Consider the following 22419-nt stretch of genomic DNA (forward strand, 5'->3'; position numbering starts at 1 on the left):
GAATCAGTCACTGCAAGCCAGGACTGGCTTCAAAGTGTGCAATCTTTCTACTAGATGCTTTGAGGGTCCCTCTCACCTTTACTATTCTGTGATCCTATATATTTTTCAAATGTATACAGCCTTCATCATGCCAAAAACAAACAAATAAAAATCCACAGATAATTTAAAAACAAATAAACTTCTCATTTCTGCTTTATAACACAAAACCATAAGCTACAGAATTAATGGAAACAATAGGTCTGCCTTTAAAGAAACATCCATAAATAGCCATGTCATTTTATTTATTTAAGTATGAAAAAATTATATTTCAATGTCAGAAACTAAATGATATGGATATATATTTAATTACTATTGCTCTAGGCCAGTGATTTTCAACTCTACCTACAAATTAAAATCCCCTGGGGAGCTTTTAAAAAAATACCAATGCCTGAGTGCCACCCCCAAACTTTCCAATACAACTGGGGGACCCATTTGCTTCTAATGTTAGTCAGGGTTGAAAACCTTTCATGTAAGATATAAACATGATGATCAAGACCAATACTCTATAAAAGTTACCTGAATAAGTCAGCATTAATGAGAGTAGTTTCTTTACTCAAATATCAAAAGAAGCAAGCTTCTGAAAGATGTTCACACATAACTGCTAAATCAACACAGTTCCACTAATAGCTCATAGTTAAGTATGATTTGTTAGGTAAACAGAGAACTATATTCTTGAAGCATTTCCAAGTAGTTCACTCCCATGCACTTATGTCAGTATTCAATTTTGTACTGACACATACATAACAATGCAACAGTTAATACGATTGTTGCATTTAAACTATGCAAGGCACTGCTTTAAGCCCATTACGTATATTAACTCCTTTGATCTTCACATTAACATTATGAGGTAGGTTATTATTTTACAGATTAGAAAACTGAGACACAGAAAGTTTAAGTTGTCCTACGTCAAACAGGTAAAAAGAGACAAAGCCAGGGTTGAAACTCAGGTAGTCTGTTCCAGAATCCAAGCACTTAATCTCCAACCTGTACTGCACATAAATTTTAACACCCTGTATTTGGTTGAGCACTTTACATTTCATGTTTTTAATGCATATTATCCCAATCGATCTTTGCACCAATCCAATGAAATAGTTAGATTGATATTATCACCATTTGACTAAAAAAGAATCAAAGTTAGAGAGATTAGAAGCCCTCCTTTACAAAAAGAGCGTATTTTCCCCTAGGAAACTTCCATAATAAGAAAGCATTTTTTTAATGTCAGCATAAAAATGAAGAATCACATGGATTCAAATTAATTGTTTGGTTCTTGACAACACACTTAATGTTCTTTAAACATATGTACACAAACAATACCATAAGTAAAAATCATGAATATCTTGTCTTAGATACACTTTCACTTTCCCATGCTTAGCTTTCCCTCACCCTCTTCCCTACCCTCTGAGAGTCCAGTTTAGTTACATTCCATCTGATAGGACAAATCCCCACCACCATCATCTAAACTCCCAGAATAGGTCTCCAAAAATCATCATTGCATATTCTCTTTCCTTCCTTCATCAAAATTTGGAATCCTCTTAGTACCCTGACCCCAGATGGTACTCAGGAGGAATCCTACTTAAAAAACTTGATCCTCAATCCTTACTAAGGTAAATGATGGTATAACTGGGCTTTCCTACTTTATATAAGATGGTCTGAACCACTAAAGGTGGTATTTTGGTAAATAGGAGGGTCAGTGAGAGATAAATTAGGGAGCAAGGAACCTTTTCATCATCCTCCAAATCACAATCCAAAGATCTCTACTTTCTTTGTAACATAAGAGCATTTTGCTTATAAGGATATGATATGCCAAATTTCTTCACTTAAAGTGATCAAAATTATAATGTTAGATACCTTATCTTTATGGGTAGGCCTGTAGACACCAATGGATCAAATTAAGTCACGTCAAATAACCAACATAGGTACTTCTGAAAGACATGTAATTGTAGTAATTGTCAGTCTTGCTAAAGATCCAGGCATAATATGAATTTTCCCAGCCTTTGACTAAACTTACTATATATAAGCCAAAAAGGAAAAAAAACACTGCAAATTAAATATAGAACTTTGAGTCAGGACCTCTGTATTTCAAGCCCAGCTGTGCTACTGACCTTTTTATAAAATTAGCCAAAATCTCTTCACCTGGGAGTAAAAATCCTTGGGAAAAAAATGCCTCCATTTTCCCATCTAAAAAACACGTATAAGAAGTTCATAGTTCTCAGGGTCATTTGAAGTAAAGCATTGCAAAGTTAGCACTTGTAAACAGAGGGTTAGAACGTACAAGAGATTAAACCACCTTTCAGGAAACTTGGAATATCATCTATGAACTACACCAGTAATTTCCTAAACAAAATTGGTAGTCCAGACAATTAACTACAAAAAACAAAAATGATAAGTATGCGAAAAGAAAAAAAAAAAGTTGGAGATACATTATAATATATAGTTCTATACATACTGGTTGAAAATCTGCACGATTTCGTCCAATCTCCACTTTTATTCTTCTTGTGAACATAGGTACACATTTGAGTGACCTCATGAAAGCTTAGGGTGAAGGCTGACATTATGCTAATTGACCCACAACGGGATTCAAACTGATAACCTTGGCCTTATTAGAAGTAAATTCTAGAGTTGGAAAGATGGCACAGGAAGAGCCAAGAAAAAAGATCCCTTTGGTTCCAGAAAATCTCCTGAAAAAGAGGAAGGCTTATCAAGCTCTGAAAGCCACCCAGGCAAAGCAGGCGCTTTTGCAAAGGAAGGAGCAGAGGAAAGGAAAAGAGATCAAGTTTAAGCGACTAGAATGGTTCCTACATGATTCCTGGCGGCAGCTACGTGACAGGGTGCGACTCAGACGACTAGAAGTGAAACCTCGCGGCTTGGAAGTGCCGGATAAACATTCCTTGGCCTTTGTTTTATGCATCGAAAGGATTAATGGGGTGAGTTTACTGGTGCAGAGGACCCATTGCAAGACTTCGCCTGAACAAGATTTCAGTGGTGTCTTTATGCAAGTAACTCCTCAAACCATAAAAACGCTTCGTATAGTGGAACCTTATGTGACCTGGGGATTTCCAAATTTGAAGTCAGTTCGGGAACTCATCTTGAAACGTGGACAAGCCAAGGTCAAGAATAAAATCATCCCTTTGACAGACAACACAGTGATTGAGGAGCACCTGGGGAAGTTTGGTGTCATTTGCTTGGAAGACCTCATTCACGAAATTGCCTTCCCGGGGAAGAATTTTCAGGTGATCTCAGGGTTCTTGCGCCCTTTCCAACTCTCAGTGGCCCATCACGCTACCAAGAATAGAGTGGGCTTCCTCAAGGAAGTGGGCTCACCTGGCTATCGGGGTGAACGCATCAATCAGCTCATCCGGCAGCTGAACTAAACCCAGCATATCGGAAAGCACAGTGCATTGGAATCATGTGTTTTTGTTTTATGGAATTGTTACCCAGTATCTTCAAGCCAGATTATTTTCTGCTGTATCTGCAGAAACTGGAGGGGAAGGGTCAGGGAAAAGACGGTGATGTTCAGGGCAGGCACTTTTCATCCCACTTCAGTTCCAAGAAAAAGTTCCTGTGTGTTTTCTGCAAAGACCGCCATCCACCTCTGAAACCAGCAAAGGACTTGTGCCATGGAGGAGGGAGTCCTGTTTTATCACACCTATCCTGGGATTTAATGTTGGTGAACAAACGAGTACCCACACATGAATACAAGACAGCAGAGGACCAGGCCCAGGGGCATATTGAGCCTGGGGTATCTAAGGGCCTTGTTTTGGAAAGAACTTGAAATACAATTAGAAAGAAGTGCACAAAAACAATGCTCGGTTGTCTGCTGTGAAAAAAAAAAAAAAAAGTACTAATTAGCAGAGCACAGTGTTCATTACCATTTAATTATTGATTTTAAACTGAATATATTTAACATATACTCAATGTGATAATGAAGTCTTTCTATACAAAATATCTTTGCTTTACAAATATCTTCCCCTTTGTTATTTTTTAATGCCCTTCCAAATGAGCCATTGAATTTCAATTTGACAAGACCTAACACCATCAATACTGATTTAATCTGAAAACATATTCTTTGAACTGAAACAGATTCAAAGGGATATTTATTAGTTCTTCTCCACCTCAGGCAAGAGCACATTTAAGTAATCTAAGAATTTCTGTTTTCAACGAACACCAGAAAATAATAACACCACCTTCAGTTTGTATAACACTTCACAGTTTACAAATTACTTTCTTTCCTTCATCTCATTATATATTCACAACAACCTTGTAAGTCTCAGATATAATTATCCACATTTTACAGATGAAAATGCTGAGATTCAGAGAGGTTAAAGTGTTTTGCCTCAGCTACATGCTGGAAAGAGACATCAACTAGACAAGAACTTAGGTCTCCTATGCTATTTCTTCCACAAGGCTGCTGCCTCCATTGGTAATTTATCTCACTTTGGTGACCATTAGTAAGTTATTCTATGTACCTAACTGAAATCCCTTATTTCCTTTTATTTTTTTCTGTAATAGATATGAAAACGATGTTGAAAATTGTTTCCCCAAATTTGAAAATGTTGTTATTTAAATAGTTCTGGTAGGATCATTAACTTCTTAATAGGGAAACTTCAGGAGAAACATGCTTTCCTGGTCACCATCTTGGCCAACTTGGCTGTCTGAATAAAAATCCTGACTATGAGACAAGATGGTACCGCTTCTAGACATCTCAGGAAAACTGATATTGCTTTATTGCAGACCTTTGGAGAAACATGACTTCAGCCCTAAACCCTTAAACCAAACAGGACCTCACAGATGGCACAGGGCTGACTCAGTCTACAAAGTGAAATAAGAGCAAGCTTTCTGGATTCAACACTGTAATAGAAGTTGAGTGCTAAGTGTCAAACAATTGGTCCAACACGTTACATGCCCCAACTCATTTAATCCTCACAAAAATCCTGTAAGAGAGGAAGAAGTCTTACCCCAATTTTATAAATGTGAAAATTGAACCCAGAGAAGTTAAAAAAAAACTTGCCCGAAGTCACTTAGGTAGTAAGTATCTAAGTCTATTAAGTGTCTGATCTATATCTGACTGCCTCCAAAAGCCAAGCTTTTAATCTGCTCCTCTAAACTGAAATACAATGTTCTATATTTACCAAGGCAGAAAAGGTTACAGTTGAAAGGGATAATTAAGTCTTAGCTAGACTGTATAATTTTGTTATTTATTTATTTATTTATTTTTGGCTGTGTTGGGTCTTCGTTTCTGTGCAAGGGCCTTCTCCAGTTGCGGCGAGCGGGGGCCACTCTTCACCGCGGTGCGCAGGCCTCTCACTGTCGCGGCCTCTCCCGTTGTGGAGCACAGGCTCCAGACGCGCAGGCTCAGTAGTTGTGGCTCATGGGCTTAGTTGCTCCGTGGCATGTGGGATCTTCCCAGACCAGGGCTCGAACCCGTGTCCCCTGCATTGGCAGGCAGATTCTTAACCACTGCGCCACCAGGGAAGCCCTAGACTGTATAATTTTGGATACAGCATTTATTTTTCTGAACCTCTATTACCTATATTATAAGATAGGGGAATTCCTAGCATAACTGTTTCTCAGGGTTGGTGTAAGCACCAAATGAAATAAAACTATGAAGTAGTATACAAATATGTGTTATATGTTAATTCTATGCAAAAATCTCTTGATGAGGAACTAGTCAAAAAATTGTTAAATTGAACTAAACTGACTATGTCTAATGCCTAGGACTGTTGCCAGGCATGCCTCATAGCCCAAAGATGCCAATTATATGCTGCCAAGCTAATTAGTGCCATTTCAAGTCAGGTTTAGCAATGACCTTCATGTCAGGAAATAATTTCTAGCCTTTTAAAATATCTTTGCAGCCTCCACTTGAGCATTTCCAAAGAATTCCCTATTGTTTCCAGTACCTGGAAGTTACAGTGAGGTGTTTCCCAACAAGAGCCTGGAAATGAGGGAAGTGATATTTCTGTTTGACAGTTAAGTTATAAAACTAACTCATAAAACAGGGAAATGTTTTGTTAACCCTAAATGCACCAGCTTAAACAATAGTTTGTAAATGGGTGAATGGGAATTACCTTCAAATACCAGCCATGGTATAGCTCCAGACAAAGTAGGCTACTGAGCAATAGAAAGTGGGTGAAGTTAGAGAGGGCAACCCATACGAAAGAGAAGGGAGGAGAATAGTTTATGAAACATTACCTCTAATACTGTTCAAGGGCATACTGGTCCTCTATCACATTGAGATAAATTATTCTTAAGGTAAGGAAAATTCTTCAACCATCTTAACTAAAATGAGAGTCTCATGAATGAATATGGATCATCAGGTCTCATTGTCAAGGCCTTCTCTACAACCAGATAGACCCTTAAACTGGATTAAAGAATTTGGCATGAAATTCATTTTGCTCTGGCTCTCCATGGATTAAAGCAAACTTTTGGTTATGACTTGGCTCCTCACGTAGCCTGAATAGGTAAGAAAAGTGCTGACCATGCAGACTTTGAGTACTAAGCTTCATTTCACAGTTATTGCTCACTTTAAAAAAGTAAACTGTCATTCAGACGCCAACCAAAGTGCCATGGACATTTTGTTTAGCCAGTCAGTGGCTAAGAGTCTGATTTCAGGACTCAGAGAAGCCCAAGTCCTTGGAGTTTAAAAGTTTCAGACGCTGAAATATGCCGAAACCATCAAAATACTACCCAGGGATTGTCCTGCTCAGCTCTACTGCTTCAACCTCTCCTGGAAGATAAAACTCAACAAGGGTCTAAATATAATCAGATCTAGTGTTGACTATAACCTGATGATCCAAACAGATATGAAATCTGCTTACTAGGCAGATGTTTGGCAAATAATGACTGCCATGTCATCAATGTTTATGATGAACTACATTCCTAAGCTAGAGGTACAGAATAATCACATTTCTTTCCAGAAAAAATATGCAAGTCAAAGAATACTAATTCTTCATGACATCAAAAGTCTTATTTTTTTCATTTAACTCTACCTGAGCACATTTTTTAACCTATGTATCACTCCATTGTATAATATCTATTGTATTGCTTCCTCATTCCTTCTAGTAAATTATTTAATTACAGCATAATTATATATGATCTGTGAAGAGAAATGTATACCCTTACGAACATAACTATTTCTATGATAATCATGACTTCCTTCATATTCGGAAATCATATGACTAGTAATGTCTTTGCTGTCCCCAGACTCTGCAGCATAAGTTAAGCTGTTGGCAGTGAGGGTAGCTTTTGTCACTCCGTTCATAGCTGCCTCACCCATGGGAGCCTGGAGCATACAAACATGACAGTGGACAGGCAAACTAGGTCAGCCTAGAGACAGAGCCCTGATGAAGAAAGAACTCTTTGTCATTTCTAACACAGGTCTATATTATATGAACTCACAGCACAGTCAGGAACTAAACAGTTGGTGACAGGAGGTAAGGTTCAAGAAAACCAGCAGGAAATTGCTATCAGCCACCATTTGCAAGTCACAAAGTATGAAACATATGGGAAGCAAAATAGGAAATAAGGAATCTATGTGAACAATATTGTATATTGCTAAATTGCTTTATTGAACAATTCATGGACATGTTGAAAGTCACATCATGGTGAAAAGAGCTTAGGACCTGAAACAGGAAAACCAGGCACTAAAATAGGTGGTTACAAGCTTCTTGACTTTAGGCAAGTTACTGTTCCCCTCTGAGCTTCGGTTTCCCCATCTTTAAATTGGACCTCCTTACTTCATACATTTCCTGAGTGAATTACGGTGACAAAATGAGTATTATAAAACATGCTTTGTAAGCTTTAAATAGATATCACTTATTTCTTGTGGTTTTTCTGTATGGAAAGTATAGGTTAGCACATCATTCTCTCATAGTCCTGAAGTGGGGAAAATCAAGAAGAAAAAAATGATGTCACTAATGTTTCGTGTTTTTAGATGTTAAAAAATATATCTGGTGAAAGCTCCTGGTTTTTCAAAATTCTCTTCAAATCTGCTCACACTAAAAACTAACTAATCAAAATAAGCCATTTATCACAAAATTGGTTATAATAATGTGAATTGATATAGAGGTCATTGTAGAAGACCTCCAGCAAAGAACATTAAACTTGCTCACATTAGAACCAAATTTTTATCTATGTAGTATTTCTTAGCCATTTGTTTGTCTTAACTACCTAACAGAAGATTAGGGGAAAAGGGGCAGAGAGTAAAATGATGTAAGAACAGTTGCCTACAGAAGAGGGGAAATGTTTCTGGCACAGTATTTTTTTTCTCAAATTCTTTCTAGAATACTACAAGAGTTTTAAATATCTTGCTCTGGCATTCAGCTATACAAATATCAAATGTTGACCCACACAAATCATGTACACATATTCACACCAAACAACAGACAGTTTTAATGATATGATGCTTAGGAACAAGGTACTAATTAGATATCATTCACTATTTTTCAGTCTTAAAAAATCATTTTAATTTCCTTGCATGCATAAGGGCTCTTAATTGGAATTTCCAAGGCAAATTTAGTGCAGGGGCATCAATAATTGGCATAATACATATTAATCCATAAATTATTCATTTAAGTAACAAGTCTCTGGAATCTCTAGGCATTACAAAATATAAGGACAACATAAGCCCAATTTAGTCCTATGGGTCTTCTTTTAAATGAACCCTGAAGTAGCAGTAATAGTTCTTAAAAGTAACAGAAAATAGTTTATGATATAAAATTAATAAGTATAATGCCACATAATCAAAGGTGCTATATATTATTATTTTGTTTTTGTCCACCAATATATCTACATCATTCATACAGACCAAATATATTAAATAATTTACTGTGTCTACAGAGATCTTCATACAGCTGTGTAAGAAGTGCCCAGACATACACATTTCCATATAGTCGTCAATATATGTCAGAGCATTGTGGAGCCAGACACCAAATTTGATTTTAGGAGCACCAAGAGAGCTATCCCCATCCTATCCATCCCCTCAAGGCTCTCTCCAAAACTTACTTTTCACTCCTGCAAAGGCGCTTAAAATAAAAAGAAGTACTTTTCAATTAATAATTTAACATAAGGTATGTAAAATGCACATAGTCCAATTTGTCTGGTGGGAGAGACTCATAGCAGATTTTTGTGGCAAGGGGTTTTGCTATAGGAATCAAGAGAGATAGAGATAGAGATAGAGATAGAGAAAGAGATAGAGATAGAGATAGAGATGGGGAGGGGGGAGAGAGAGATTGAGAATAAGGACTACCAAAAGTAAATAATTTACAATTTTTTCTCAAACTTAATTCATAATATATCAGAGTTTACACGAGTATAAAATGCCAAGGCAGAAACTGTGATATGCTTGACATTGATATGACTTTGCTTTTGTTTCTACTAGTTACTCTGGAAGAGCAAAATAATAAACTTTGTTACTTTAGGTTTTTAAGATGTTTCTAGACAGGCATATCTTGATTTGACTTATAGATCACATAAAGTGGCTGAATACCTTATCTAATGGCTAAAAATTGTTGTTCTGATCTTACTTTTAGATTCATATTTTATAGTTTTATAACTGTAACATTTTCATTGACCTGTATTTGCAAGTGTATTCTTTGAAAAATGAAAGTGTATTCTTTGAAAAATTATGTCTCTTGGGGTAACTTGTAGTAAAATGCTTTTTCCAACTACATATCCAATGGAATTGTTAATTTCATTACAGTCATCTTAATGCCATTGATTAATATATCCCATTGCTATAATCAAAATAACTGGGTATCTATGTTAACTATGTATTTGAGACTGAGATATTTCTCAGTAGTCAAGAATGCTAAGTTAATGGTGGAAAATTACATTTACAACTTAAAGTAGTATTTTATTTCCTCCATCCTCCCCCACTCCCATCCCAAGAATGCAGCTGAATAAGGAGACAACTGCTTACGTGATTAAACAACCAGCAGGCAGCAGCCTCACACACCACAATTCTCACAGTTAGCCCCTTGCAAGCTGTGGAAGAATCTCACCCATTCTCTTTCAGCAGGAAAGTTAGGTTTGTACTTTGCAAGCATGCTTTTGGAGAAAGAACTTAATTCAGAACAAAAGGAAAGATTGGTTTTCTTTGAAATGTGTTTATAATGGCAATGAGTTAACATAAGAGGGGAAAAAAAAGGGAGGCTTTATAGCTTGCAAATGATGTCATGTCTACAAAGTGTTTATTGATCTTTATATCAGGAGGAAACAATAAATCATTCTTCACCAGCAACCACACTAGAAACTTCCTCATATCTGCCTGAAGTTTCAAATGGAATTACAGTAATATGTAGCTAAAATTTATTCTTTCCCTCAGTCTGTTCCATTACAACATAATCTTCTCATCATTATCACTGCTTACAGTAAATGCCTTTGGAGGCAGATTCTTTGTTAAGGAGGCAAAAGACATTTTCATTACTGTGGCAATTTTTTTAAAAAGACACAAAGAGAGTAAGTATACCTACTCCAGATTTCTACTGAATTAAATTTTTAAATTCAGAATCAGACAGAGTCATTTCTTTTCTGACCTATATAATCAATAATAGACAGATCGATCGATCGATAGACAGATAAACATATAGATTTCAAAAATGCTATTAAAGTAAACTCAGGGTTATATCTGTAAATATATGATAAAAATACAATTTGTAAGGGTCTCTGCATTCTTTCCTTTCTGAAAACAAATAAATTCCTTAAGTTAGAAACCAAATATTTGTAAGACAACATTCAAAAATCAAATTATCTCCCATATGCAAATTAAACCAATCACACAAGGAAAAAATGAAATTGGAAGACAAGCTCAGAGTAACCCTGCACTGAGAATTTGGTCAACAGGCATTAAAAGAGATATATTTTTCTTTTGTTGAGATCCACAGAAACTTACTAAATTGAGATGACAGGCTTCTCACTAGTGCAGCAACAGGTACTCCCTAAATTTGCTGTTGGTGTAATATGAATTTTTCTTCCAAAAGTTCTTGCTTTCCCTTGGGAAAACTTTATACAAAAAAGAGGTTGGAAGAAAGATAAAATCTTTCTTAAATTTTATCCCTGAAATGTTTGCAACAGAATGACAAGAAAAAATGGTAAGGGAGGAGACGGGGGCAGTGGGGAGCACAGATTGTAAGTATTTTCTATAATTGAGACATCTCAAATTCCTGGCACAGAAAAGGCCAACAACAAATATCTGTTTAATAAACTAATGTTAATTTTTAAAAATATATATATTTAGATCATGTAGAAAAAATTTATTCCTACTTCCTAATATAGAATGTAAGTTGACTCGTGTAGCATATTACAAGAGTATTTAAGGAAAATCCAGTAAAATACTGGATAAAAATCCAATAAAATACTTTTTATTTTTTAACCCTGCAGATGACTAGAGCCATTTTGTGCTCCATAGATCTTATATTTTGGCTCAGGACACAATAAAGTCAAGCATGTATAGAGGGTATATAGTAAATATATGATGAAGGAATAAAGGATAATAGGATATAATAATTATTTACATTTGTATATGTTTTGTCTATTTTGTTGTTCCTGTTACTGATTTTATTTTTCTAAAATGCATTTGTATTTATCACCCTACTTCTTTCTTATTTGTGTAGTATAGTTAGTATAGTTGTATAGTATAGTTAGAATAAATATCTTTATATTCACTCTAAATTTAATCATTTAACAAATACTTACTAATCAGCTACCACATGCCAGGCACTAGTAGACGTGGGATTTGGAAGTATATAAAAATAGAAAAAATCCTTGCTTGCTGAAATTGAGTAAAATTCCCCCAGAAAAGAAAAGGGAGAGGGCCAAGAAGCGCCGTTTGATTGCGTATGTCTTGTTTGGCCTTACTTTGCCTTCCACACCACCTTTCAACTGTGTAAAATATATTCAGTATAACAAAATAGAGTCCTATTCATTTGGCTCCTAATACCTCAAGATTCCTTCCTTTAGTGACTTTTTCATCAATGTCAAAAAGAGGTCCAATGCTAAACAAAGTCATATCAGACACAGAGATGGTAAGAATATGGGTTCTATACATAAAATATGTATCTCAAATTACCTTTAAAACTAAAAGAGAACAAGCTAGTACAAGCATAAATCAATTTACAAAGTCTTATCTTTAGAAGAATAAGAGTAAATCTGAAGTTTTCAAAAAGTGATTTACAATGGAATATACCCAAAAATGTACACTTCATGGTTTAAATACAAAATTTCTGAAGAATGAATTACTAACATTTCAGACCTCATTTGACATCCCATGGTCAGTGTAGCTGCCACAGCTAAGGTATACCTAGAGAACTGCAATTTAAATTTGACAAAATTACTGACCAATGAGTTATAGTGATAAAATCAAGATAAGATTGTGATAAATTAGGCATAAATAAAACCAAAATCTGATAACTGTCTTTGCACTGTACTCCTACTATGCTATATTGTATTCCCCTTAGGTACAGAGAAATAAGTATCCTTACTTTTGGCAAAGGAGCTACAGAATGGCTCTAAATCAATGCTATCCTTTCCCAAAGCCTATTTATCTCATCCATCTACAGCTTTTTTGACTACTCTGTTACCTTCAAACATGAATTTCCATTTCTTTAATAAACTTTGATTTGGCCTCACAGGTCCTGCCAACTACCTCTCTTTACTTGTATTGCCAAATGTCTTGGAAGACAAATTTATGCCCATGATATCCTTTGTTTACTCATCATATATTCTCTCTTTAAATCTCATTAAACAGGTTTCCTTCTCAGTTGCACGACTGACATCACTTCTGAAGGCCACCAGAAACCTCATTCATACTGGGTTTGAAAGTACCAGTCTTAAATTCACATCATTTTTCAAATATCAACCATTACAACACTTGCTTCCAGCTGCTCTCCAGTCACCTCCCACCACACAAACAAAAAAGCATCCTAGCACCTACATTCTTCTGCTTCCCTTTTCTATACTGCTTTTCAATTCTCTACTCTTCTTATTTTTCCTCTCTTTCAATAAGACAGCTTGTCAATTTTCAAGATATTTGCTATTACCTCCATGAACTCTCACCCAAACTCCAATGCTAAATCTTTAATAGTCTATTTATTGAGTCTTCTGCCTTCAATGTGACAGGCACTGTGCTGAGGCTGGTGATCCAATAACACCAAGCTCACAAAGAACTCACAGTCCAGAGCCAACCATTTGCACCTAAATTCAAAAAATCCAAATCCAGGGTTATCATTATATTCCTTCCAAATATCACCTTCCCATTGCTGACTTTTGCACTTTTATTACTGTCATCACAATTCTCAAACACACTATTGTAGGCAGGGTTCCCTGGGAAGCAGACTCTGAGAAGATTAGAATGCAGAAAGCTTATTAAGGGGTACTCTGGGGATCAATACCCATGAAAGAGGAAGAAGTTGGACTGTGATGCTGTCGCAGTGGAGACCACCGCTGACCCTACGTGGAGTTCTACCTTCAAAGTTGGCTGAATTAGGTCAAAAGGGGCAAGTCTTCATATCCATATGCTGATTAGTCACTGGAATGGGGAATGACATTGGGCAAAGCATCTCTTTTCAGTCCAGGCAATACATATAGGAGACTGACAGCTGAGGGTCACTGTCAGCAGCACTCCTAGCATCTAGGGAAGTAAGTCCATCATTACTAAAGTAGGGGCATCTAGGCAGTACATCACAATGTCCACCACACTCAGAGGGGTGAAATATACAAATATGGTGGAAGAAATAGAGTTTGGAGCTAAACAGACCAAGATTCTACTCTTATTCTCCATCAGTAAGTAATTAACTGTGATCACAGGCAAGTCACTCAACTTCTCTCAATCTCTCATAAGATTATTTTGAAAATTCAACGATACATATTATGAAAACACTTAATGCTGGATCCCCAGTAGTTGCCTAACACATGTTAATTCTTCTTCTACCCTGTAAGGTTTTTTTTTTAACTATGCTCTTTCTTTTCTAGGTACTAAGACTTCTATCAAAATGACGTTTATTCAGTCAATAAAGAGGTACTGAGAACCTGCCTTTAGCCAGGACTATTCTAGGCACTACAAAGACCACTATGAACAACTCAGACAAGGTTCCTGCCCTTGCACAGCTTAAATTACAGTGAGGGAAGACAATACATAAGTGAGTAAGTAAATAAAAAGATAACTTCTGATAGTGAGTGCTGGTCAAAATAAACAATGATGTTAAAGAGAATGGTTGGTGGGGGAGAGCTACTGTCTGATGAGGTGACACTGAGCTGAAATCTGAAAGCCAAGAAAAGGCCAATCATGTGGAGAACTGGACTGAGGGGTTATTTCTGACACAGGGGTATAGAATACAAGTCCTGAGGCAAGATAATACTTTCCTGGAATGTTCAAGGAGTGTACTATAGAACCGTAAGTGTAGATTACAGTTCATGAGGTGAGGTCAGAGAGGTAGTCTCTTGGTATTTGTAGACCATAGTAAGGCATCACTCCTGCATTACCGTTGTGAGTATGAAAATAGAATAAAATGTGTAGAGCATTTAGTACAGTGCCCAGCACATGGTGAATCATCAGTTATTATTACTAGTATCATCATCTTCATTACAGTTTCAACTGATCTTTTACATACAGACCCTTCCTTTGTCCATATGTCCTCCATATGTCCATATGCCAAATAAGGAAAGGTTGGGATAGGATGAAAAAGAGGGGCAGAAATAGCTGTCATGCACATTATTTGGTAATTTTTAAAGAGCAGTTTTACATTTTTTGTTAAATTTTATTTATTTATTTATTTATTTATTTATTTATTTATGGCTTTGTTGTGTCTTCCTTTCTGTTCGAGGGCTTTCTCTAGTTGCGGCAAGTGGGGGCCACTCTTCATCGCGGTGCGCGGGCCTCTCACTATCGCGGCCTCTCTTGCTGCGGAGCACAGGCTCCAGATGCGCAGGCTCAGTAATTGCGGCTCACAGGCCTAGCCGCTCCGCGGCATGTGGGATCTTCCCAGACCAGGGCTCGAACCCGTGTGCCCTGCATTGGCAGGCAGACTCTCAACCACTCTGCCACCAGGGAAGCCCAGTTTTACATTTTTTAAATCCAAATGGATCATATCAAATTTCTGTCTGAATGCCCCACTTCTTGTGTGTGTTTAATGCATATTGAGTGCATTCTAAATGAATCAATAAGTACTCATTTGCTAAATAAATGCTGTCTGAATGAATGAATGTGAGGGGTAAGGGAATGAGTGAATAAACAAGTGACCAGTAAGAATACATTTATTTTTAAGATTTCTGGGAGGGAATTTCTGGGAGATTTCATAACTCTGAAATGTGCACCCAAGATAGTTAAAAAATATTTCCCATAAAAAGCAGGAGAATGCTGAGCAACAACCATAAAGAAGGAAATTTCTACAGGTTTTAGAAAAGATGTGGCTGGAGGTAACTCAAGTTACCAGGAGATGTGATTTACAATATGCAGGTCAGTAAGATGCTGATAAGAAGCAGTTAATGAAAGCCACCAAAAGTAATTGATCATTTACTGTATTCCAATTACTGTGTACGCATTATACTTTTAATCTTCATAATCCTATAAATTATTACCTTCATTTTATAAATAAGAAAATGAGCCTTATAGAGAATTATCCAAGAATTCACAATATAATGACCAGGGTTAGTGTCTGACTCTAAAACTTGTTCTTTCCCCAGAATGTAGAGAGTGAAGGAATCTGAACCAATGCCTTAGTCCTCAAGCAATCAGCATAGCAGCATGACGAAGCAATTAATAACAGACACATTGTCTTCAGTTCACTATTCACATTTTACTACATATTTACCCTTGGGTGAGAAATTAGTATTATTACATATGATTTCAGAGATGGGAAACAGAGCCAGAAAAGTTATTTCCCCAAAGTAAAATTAAAACAAAAAACAGAAGGCAGCATTAATTACGTTGTAGCCTCTGTCCACCAGTGCCCTTCTCCCCACCCATCCTGCACACACACATACACTAACAGGCATTTTTCAAGAAAAAACAAGACAAGCACATTAACCAAATTATACACAGAACTCTAAAAGTTAAAAAAAACAAAACAGGGCTTCCCTGGTGGCGCAGTGGTTGAGAGTCTGCCTGCCAATGCAGGGGACACGGGTTCGAGCCTTGGTCTGGGAAGATCCCACATGCCGCGGAGCAACTGGGCCCGTGAGCCACAACTGCTGAGCCTGCGCGTCTGGAGCCTGTGCCCCGCAACGGGAGGGGCCAGGATAGTGAAAAGCCCGCGCACCGCGATGAAGAGTGGCCCCCGCTCGCCACAACTAGAGAAAGCCCTCGCACAGAAACGAAGACCCAACGCAGCCAAAAATAAATAAATAAATAAACAAATGTATTAAAAAAAAAAAACAAAAAAACCTTTTTTTTTCAAATCATGCCTAATTTGCCTCCCATTGCCTGAGACTGCCTGGTGGAAGAGGAGAAACTGAGCACGCATATTAACTCTTTCAGACTGCAAGGACCATTTAGTTCCTTAGTGCTCCTATGTAGAGGAAATTTCATATTGTAAAGCATTTGATTATCTAAAACACTCCACTTACATGGTAACTAGCCTTATCATGATGATCATTTTGAAATGTATAGAAATATCGAATCACTATGAAACAAACAAGTACTAGGGATGTAATGTACAACGTGATAAATATAATTAGCACTGCTGTGTGTTACATATGAAAGTTGTTAAGAGAGTAAATCCTAAGAGTTCTCATCGCAAGGAAAAATTATTTTTTTCTATTTCTTTAATTTTGTATCCATATGAGATGATGGATATTCACTAAACTTATTGTGGTAATAATTTCATGATGTATATAAGTTAAATCATTATGCTGTACACCTTAAACTTATACAGTGCTGTATGTCCATTATATCTCAAAAAAACTGGAGGAAAAAATAATGAAAAAATCAATCAATCAATCACTCCAGTTACCAGGATGTCCACACATCTATAGCACAGTGATAACTGACTCATAATGATGACATTGAGGCACTGAAACACACAGGAGAGTCTTTGGGACTATCAAAGACTGATTAACAAAATGAAAATTGTTTAACTCTTAAGGGTACTTTATTGAACTTCACCTACTCACAAATTGATACTGCATATGTTTTATTTAGACTGTTTATTTAGACTGATTCACTGGAACTAATTTTTACCTTTTCAGATAAAAAAAACAATCTGCTATGTTTTCCAATACATTAGGAAATGTTTTGGTAGCCACCCATTACTCTAAATCCCATAGGCTCTCATACTCAAGAAGCAATGTACCAAGTCTGAGCCATGGAAACTTTATTGTGTAACAACTAGGGCCCATAAATAATGCATTGAATGATGTAACTGAATGTTCTTATTTTTCAAGTATTAGTTCTAACTTTTAAAACATAATGTATATAGTAATCAAGAAGCTAGATCTGAGTTTCTCAAAGACCAGCTAGTTACCAGTCATCAGTCTGGTAGATGGGGACCTGCGGTACCAATCATCTATTCTATGAGAAAGAATAGTGAAAGAACAGGACGCAGATATATATTAAATAAGCTTAACATCAGATCTCTGTCCAATACAGGAAGGCTAGAAATGCCTTTGAGTATTACAATCTGCCCCCATTTGACATTCACTCTCATTATTTCCCAAGACATAACCCTAACCCTCCTCCATTAAATTGCCCCCTAACAGCTCAAACTCGATCTGACATATAGGCCTTTTAATATACAATAAATACTTTCACCATTTTATACCTCTCCAAGTCATACTCATCCTCTCAGTTTAGGCTACAAATTCATCATCTCCAACCTCAGCTGGGCCCTCAAAAAACAGCCAGTAATATGTTCCAAGTCATACTAATCCTCTCAGTTTAGACTACAAATTCATTATTGTCACCCTCAGCTGGACCCTCAAAAAATACCCAATGATACATTAACATGTTCCTGTTCAGTGTTCTCCCCCATTCCTTAAATCAATAATTTCTAACTTTACCACTTTTCTCAAGGACTCTAACCCTCCAGTAACATCATTATGTCTATAATGATATCTGAAGGATAGATATGTGGATGTGCTGGTTTGTAGAGATTTTTAATACAATGTTTGGTAACACAACGTTTCTTATGCACTGAAATAATAATGAACAGAAAAGCATGGTAGAGATACTGTCTCTGCATAGTATAAAAACATTTATAAGTGGCAGCACATATGCTCCCCCAAATAGATACTATCTCTATGGGCATGATCTGATAATCATAATAACCAAAGTTAAAGATAACTGGAAAAAAATCTAACGATTATTGTGAAGCTCCAATAAAATACCCAATAAGGGAGTTTTTTTAAAATCTTAAAGCATTCTAAAACAAATGCTTTAACTGTCTTTATACTTATTTGTGTCTGAAAAATATCTACAAACAAAACAGTTACAATAATCAACTAAAATATGACAGCACAAAATCACTGTAGCCTGCAGAGCATTACCAGATACACCATAATCTACACAAGAATTTATGCAATCATTTATTCATTATCTTAACAAACATTTATTGAGTGCCTTTATAAATCAGACTTTCTGCTAGGCATGGGCATACATAGATCTCTGTCTTAAGGAGGCAGAATAAACCAAAATCACCTGTCAACACAGTAAGTCCCATTATTCAGGTCTGAGCAATAACTTAGTATTCTATAGAGAAGATATGCAGCAACAGAAAACAGGACAGATGTGTCTGGATATGTGTGTGTCTGTGTTTGTGTGTGCACAAAACTAATCAGAAAAGCCATGCTCTCCCAATATTAAGTTGAAGGGTCCATGCATGAAGAAGCAGAGGTATAAAGCAGCAAGGAATGGAAGCATTTTTTTAGAACATTTTAAGTTTCTCCACTGGGCACAGCAGACTCACACGTCACAAATATAGTACGGTGAATGGAAAAGGAGTCAAGTGGATTCAAGGACTTGCAACTAAGGTAACCTACCTCAGGACTTCCACACAGACAGCCTCCTCTCATAATAGGTTGGTTCTAGAGTTCTCTGCAAATTCAAATTTCTTCTAATGTTGGATCACCATTTATTTGGAGACTTCAACTAGACCCCTACCCACCTTAGCCACTGAATGAGAGAAAGACTAATTGGCTAAGGATGTAGAGTTTAGCAACCATTGTTATATTTGTCATATTTTGGTAGGGTTTGAGAAGAGGTTCTATAATCTGATATCTGAACCTCCTATTGCTTCCTTTCTAGGCAAAAAAATTCTCCATCTAGATGTTTCTTTCTCTCTTCACCTTTTTAAAAAAAATTCATTGGCACGTGAACAAGTCATTGCTTCAAAATGAACCACTTGACGGCACATTTGTGAAATGTCATGTCAATCTTGCTCTAAAAAACACAGATATGGATAATAATGTCAGATTGACCATCACAACAGCCCTTCTTCTCCCTTCTCTATCAGACCCAACATTTTTGAATAGCTGTTTCTTTATTTTGAGTAAAGAGGCCACAGGAAACATACAGCAATGACTTGTGACCTACTAAACATAAACTTAGGGGAGAATCCTCAGGAAAAATGGGAAGAGTCCACAAATAATTAAAACTACAAATGGTTAAACCTCAAATATTTTCCAACACAGAGCTAACAAAATTATTTTGAACACGAAGGATACAGCAATAAAGTGTGTCTCCAAGACACCTCCTCTATTCTGTTCCTATTAAGACAATAATTGCCTGGGATACAATCATTCCAAAGGAGCCACTTCCAGGATCATTCTACCCAAAAAATGAGTCTACAGCGCTCACTGAGCCTAGATCAATGATCCTGGAGGTATGGAATTCAGTAACCTTTAAGCACAACTTTGGTGGGCCTAGCAATCACTTGGATTTTTGTTTAAAATACAGAGTCCAGGGCTTCCCTGGTGGCGCAGTGGTTGAGAATCCGTCTGCCAATGCAGGGGACACGGGTTCGTGCCCCGGTCCGGGACGATCCCACATGCTGCGGAGCGGCTAGGCCCGTGAACCACAGCTACTGAGCATGCGCGTCTGGAGCCTGTGCTCCGCCACAAGAGAGGCCGCGATAGTGAGAGGCCCGCGCACCGCGATGAAGAGTGGCCCCCGCACGCCGCAACTGGAGAAAGCCCTCGCACAGAAACGAAGACCCAACACAGCAATAAATAAATTAATTAAAAAATAAAAATAAATAAATAAATAAAAACACACAAACCAAGATAGAATGGTTGACCTCCATATACCGTATACATTTAAAAAAAAAAAAAAAAAAAAATACAGAGTCCAGGCCTCTTCCTAGAGTTATTAAACTAGACCCTCTGAACACAACCATACAAAAATCTATGGGATGCAGCAAAAGTAATTCTTACAGGGAAGTTCATAGCAATACAGTCCTTCCTCAAAAAACAAGAAAAATCTCAAATAAACAACATAACTTACCACCTTAAAGAATTCAAAAAAAAAAGAACAAACAAAGCCTAAAGTCAGCAGAAGAAAGGAAATAATAAAGATCAGAGAGGAAATAAATAAAATGGAGATTAAAAAAACAATAGGAAAAAATCAATAAAACCAAGACCTGGTTCTTTGAAAGTATAAACAAAAATGACAAACCTCTGGCCAGACTGACCAAGAAGAAAAGAGAGAGGACCCAAATAAACAAAATAAGAAATGAAAAAGGAGAAATAACAAACAATACCACAGAAATACAAAAAACCATAAGAGAATACTATGAACAATTATATGCCAACAAATTTGAACACCTAGAAGAAATGGAAAAGTTTCTAGAAATATACAGCCCAACAAAATTGAATCAAGAAGAAATAGATAATTTGAACAGACCAATCACTAGACGTGAAATAGAATCTGTAATAATAATAATTTAAAAAACTCCCTGTAAACAAAAGTTCAGGACCAGATGGCTTCACAGGTGAATTCTATGAAACACACAAAGAAGAACTTATACCAATCCTTCTCAAACTCTTCCAAAACATTGAAGAGGAGGGAACACTCCCAAAGACATTCTATGAAGCCACCATCACCCTGATACCAAAACCAGACAAAGACACTACCAAAAAAGAAAATTACAGGCCAATATCTTTGATGAGTATAGATGAAAAAATTCTCAAAAAATATTAGCAACCCAAATCAAATGACATATAAACGACCATACACCACGACCAAGTTGGATTCATCCCAGGTTCACAAGGTTGGTTCAACATACACAAATCAGTTAATGTGATATACCACATCAACAAAAGAAAATACAAAAACCACATGACCATCTCAATAGATACAGAAAAAGCATTTGATAAAATTCAACATCTATTCATGATAAAAACTCTCACCAAAGTGGGTACAGAGGGAACATATCTCAGCATAATAAAACCACATATGACAAACCCACAGCTAAAATAATACTCAACATTGAAAAGCTGGAAGCCTTCCTGCTAAATTCTGGAACAAAACAAGGATGACACTCTCACCACTTCTATTCAACATAGTGGAAGTCCTAGACAGAGCAATCAGACAGGGAAAAGGAATAAAATGTATCCAAATTTGAAGGGAAGAGGTAAAATTGTCATTATATGCAGATGACATGATACGCTATATAGAAAACCATAAAGACTCCACACAAACACTACTAGAACTGACAAATGAATTCAGCAAGGTAGCAGGATACAAGATTAACATACAGAAATCGGCTGCATTCCTTTACACTAACAATGAAATATTGGAAAAGGAATGTAAAAAAATGTATATTTTTTAAGACTTGCATGCAAAAAATCATATACTTAGGAATAAACCTGATCAAGGAGGTGAAAGACTTGCTGAGAACTATAAAACATTAATAAAGGAAACTGAAGATGATTCGAAGAAATGGAAAGATATGCTCTTGGATGCTCTTGGATTAGAAGAATTACTATTATTAAAATGGTCATACTATCCAAAGCAATCTACAGATTTAATGTGATCCTTATCAAATTACCCATGACATTCTGTACAGAACTAGAACAAATAATCCTAAAATTTGTATGGAACCATAAAAGACCCAGCATTGTCAAAGCAATCCTGAGGAAAAAAAAACAAAGCTGGAGGCATAACAGCTCATACAACTCAACAACTAAAAAAACAAATAACCCAATCAAAAAATGGGCAGAAGACCTAAACAGTCATTTCTCCAAAGAAGACATACAGATGACCAACAGGCACATGAAAAGATGCTCAACATCGCTATTTATTAGAGAAATGCAAATCAGAACTCCAATGAGATAACACCTCACACCAGTCAGAATGGCCATCATTAAAAATGTCTACAAATAACAAATGCTGGAGAGGGTGTGGAGAAAAGGCAACCTTCCTACACTGTTGGTAGGAATGTAAGTTGGTGCAGC

At 36.6% G+C, this 22419-nt stretch overlaps 1 protein-coding gene and 1 pseudogene across 4 annotated transcripts in view; one reads left to right on the forward strand and one right to left on the reverse strand.

Annotated features, from left to right (window-relative positions):
* Window positions 1-22419, reverse strand: part of GUCY1A2 (guanylate cyclase 1 soluble subunit alpha 2) — a 413705-nt gene that overhangs the window by 382821 nt on the left and 8465 nt on the right. The gene's annotated exons all lie outside the window — the stretch shown is intronic.
* LOC309636668 (large ribosomal subunit protein uL30 pseudogene) lies at window positions 2628-14733 on the forward strand (annotated as a pseudogene). The gene has a single exon. The product of its transcript is annotated as a large ribosomal subunit protein uL30 pseudogene (transcript).

The sequence above is a fragment of the Balaenoptera physalus genome (genome assembly GCF_965194825.1).
Source record: "Balaenoptera physalus genome assembly, chromosome: 10".
In the NCBI taxonomy this organism is placed as follows: domain Eukaryota; kingdom Metazoa; phylum Chordata; class Mammalia; order Artiodactyla; family Balaenopteridae; genus Balaenoptera; species Balaenoptera physalus.